The following is a 3,845-nucleotide window of genomic DNA, read 5'->3' as shown; positions in this document are numbered from 1 at the left end:
TCTTTTGAGAAGTGTCTGTTCTTATCTTATGCCACTTTTTGATGGACTTGCTTTTTCTCATACATTCAAGTTCCATGTAAATTCTAAATATTAGACCTTTGTTAGATGGGCAGATTGCAAACATTTTCTTCCATTCTGTAGGTTGCCTGTTCTCTCTGATGATAGTTTCTTTTGCTGTGCGGAAGCTCTTTAGTTTAATTAGATCCTATTTGTCGATTTTACCTTTTGTTGCAATTGCTTTGGTGATTTCATCATAAAATCTTTGCCCAGGCCTATGTCCTAATGGTACTGACTAGGTTTTCTTTTAGCATTTTTAAGGTTTGGGGTTTTACATTTCAGTCTTTAATCCATCTTAAGTTAATTTTTGTGTAAGGTGTAAGAAAGTGTTCCAGTTTCAGTTTTCTGCATATAGCTAGCCAGTTTTCCCAGAACCATTTATTGAATAGGAGAGCCTTTTCCCATTGCTCGTTTTTGTCAGATTTGTCAAAGACTCAGTGGTTGTAGATATGCGGTGTTATCTCTGAGGTCTCTGTTCTGTTGCATTGGTCTATATGTCTGTTTTGGTATGAGTACCATGCTGTTTTGGTTGCTATAGCATTGTAGTACATATTGAAGTCAGGTAATGTGAGGCCTCCAGCTTTGTTCTTTTTGCTTAGGATTGTCTTGACTAAATGGGGTCTTCTTTGACTCCATATAAAATATAAACTGATTTTTTCTAATTCAGTGAAGAACGGCAATGGTAGTTTGATGGGAATACCATTGAATATATAAATCACTTTGGGCAGTATAGCCCTTTTCATGATATTGGCTCTTCCTATCCATGAGGATGGAATGCTTTCCCATTTGTTTGTGTCCTCTTTTATCTCCTTGAGCAGTGATTTGTAGTTCTCCTTGAAGAGTTCCTTCATGTCTTTTGTTATCTATATTCCTAAGTATTTTGTTCTCTTTGTAGCAATTGTGAATGGGAGTTGATTCATTATTTGGCTCTCTGCTTGTCTCTTGTTGGTGTATAGGAACGCTTGTGATTTTTGCACATTGATTTTGTATCCTGAGACTTTGCTGAAGTTGCTTATCAGCTTAAGAAGCTTTTGGGCTGAGACGATGGAGTTTTCTAAATATAGGATCATGTCGTCTGCAGAGACAATTTGACTTCTTGTCTTCCTATTTGAATATCCTTTATTTCGCACTCTTGCCTGATTGCCCTGGCCAGAACTTCGAATACTGTGTTGAATATGAGTGGTGAGAGAAAGCATCCTTGTCTTGTGCCAGTTTTCAAAGGGAATGCTTCCAGGTTTTGCCCATTCCATATGATATTGGCTGTGGGCTTGTCATAAATAACTCTTACTATTTTGAGATATGTTCCATCAATACCTAGTTTATTGAGAGTTTTTAACAGGAAGGGATGCTGAATTTTATCTAAGGCCTTTTCTGCATCTTTTGAGATGATCATGTGGTATTTTTCATTGGTTCTGTTTATGTAATGGATTATGTTTATTTATTTGCTTATTGAACCAGCCTTGCATTTCAGGGATGAAGTCAACTTGTTAGCGGTGGATAAGCTTTTTGATGTACTGCTGGATTTGGTTTGCCAGTATTTTATTGAGGAATTTTGCATTGATGTTCATCAGGAATATTGGCCCAAAGTTTTATTTTTTTGTTGTGCCTCTTCCAGGTTTTGGTATTAAGATGATGCTGGCCTCATAAAATGAGTTAGGGAGTAGTCTCTCCTTTTTAGTTGTTTGAAACAGTTTCAGAAGGAATGGTAGAAGCTCCTTTTCATATCTGGTAGAATTTAGCTGTGAATCCATCTAGTCTTGTGCTTTTGAGGGGCTGGTAGTCTATTTACAACTGCCTCAACTTCAGAACTTATTTGTCTATTCAAGTGTTCAAATTCTTCCTGGTCTAGTCTTGGGAGGGTGTATGTTTCCGGGAATTTATCCATTTCTTCTAGATTTTCTAGTTTATTTGTGTGAGGTGCTTATAGTATTCTCTGATAGTTTGTATTCTGCGGGGTCAGTGGTGATATTCCCTTTGTCATTTTTTATTGTGTTTTGATTTGATTCTCCTCTCTTTACTTCCTTATTAGTATATCTAGCTGTCTATCTATTTTATTATTATTTTTTTTAAACCTGGACCTGAATTCATTGATTTTTTTAAGTGTTTTTGTTGTTGTTGTTGTCTTGTCTCTATCTCCTTCAGTTCCACTCTGATCTTAGTTATTTCCTGTCTTCTGCCAGCTTCTGGATTTGTTTCCTCTTGCTTTTCTAGTTATTTTAGTTGTGATATTAGGGTGTTGATTTGAGATCTTCCTGGCTTTCTGATGTGGACATTCAGTGCTATAAAGTTCACTCTTAACACTGGTTTAGCTACATCCCCAAGATTCTAGTACATGGGTTTTTTGTTCTCATTGGTTTCAAGTAACTTATTTATTTCTCCTTTAATTTTTTATTTACCCAGTAGTCATTCAGGAGCAGGTTGTTCAGTTTCCATGTAGTTGTGTGGTTTTGAATGAGTTTCTTAATCCTGAGTTCTAATTTAATTGCACTGTAGTCTGAGAGACTGTTATGATTTCAGTTCTTTTGCATTTGCTGATGAGTGTTTTACTATCAATTAGGTGGTCAATTTTAGAGTAAGTGCCATGTGGTGATGAGAATATATAGTCTGTTGTTTGGGGGTGAAGAGTTCTGTAGGTATTTATTAGGTCCATTTGATCCAAAGCTGAGTTCAGGTCCTGAATATCCTTGTTAATTTTTTGTCTCATTGATCTAATACTGAGAGTGGGGTGTTAATGTCTCCCACTATTATTGTATGAGAGTCTAAGTCTCTTTGTAGGTCTCCAATAATTTGTTTTATGAATCTGGGTGCACCTGTATTGGGTGCATATATATTTAGGATAATTAGCTGTTCTTGTTGAATTGATTCCTTTGCCATTATGTAATATTCTTCTTTTACTTTTTGGATCTTTGTTGGTTTAAAATCGGTTTTGTCAGAGATTAGGATTGCAACCCCTGCTTTTTCTGCTTTCTATTTGCTTGGTAAATTTTCCTCCATCCCTTTATTTTGAGCCTATGTGTGTCTTTGCATGTGAGATGGGTCTCTTGAATATAACACACAGGTTGGTCTTGACTCTTTATCCAATTTGCCAGTCTGTGTCTTTAATTGGGGCATTTAGCCCATTTACATTTAAGGTTAACATTGTTTTGTGTGAATTTGATCCTGTCATCTTGATGCCAGCTGGTTATATGGCACACTAGTTGGTGCAGTTTCTTCATAGTGTCATTGGTCTTTGTATTTTGGTGTGTGTTTGCAGTGGCTGGTACTAGTTTTTCCTTTCCATATCTAATGATATGGAAAGGCAGGCCTGGTGGTAACAAATTCCCTCGGCATTTACTTGTCTGAAAAGGATTTTATTTCTCCTTCACTTATAAAGCTTCATTTGACCATATATAAAATTCTGAGTTGAAAATTCTTTTAAGAATGTCAAATATTGGCCCCCACTCTCTCTGGCTTGCAGGGTTTCTGCTAAGAGATCCACTATCTGATGGGCTTCCCTTTGTAGGTCACCTGGTCTTTCTCTCTGGATGCCCTTAACATTTTTTCCTTCATTTCGACCTTGTAGAAAATGATAATTACGTGTCTTGGGTTGATCTTCTCATGGAATATCTTACTGCCATTCTCTCTGTTTCCCGAATTTGCATGTTGCCCTGTCTTGCTAGGTTGGGGAAGTTTTCCTGGATGATTTCTTGATTGTGTTTTCCAACTTGGTTCCATTCTCCCTGTATCTTTCAGGTACTACAAGCCATCGTAGTTTTGGTCTTTTTACATAGTCTTATAGTTCTCATAGG

This window comes from Cebus imitator, unplaced genomic scaffold (assembly GCF_001604975.1).
Source record: "Cebus imitator isolate Cc_AM_T3 unplaced genomic scaffold, Cebus_imitator-1.0 Scaffold454, whole genome shotgun sequence".
Taxonomy (NCBI): domain Eukaryota; kingdom Metazoa; phylum Chordata; class Mammalia; order Primates; family Cebidae; genus Cebus; species Cebus imitator.
Note: the sequence above shows the minus strand (reverse complement) of the source record.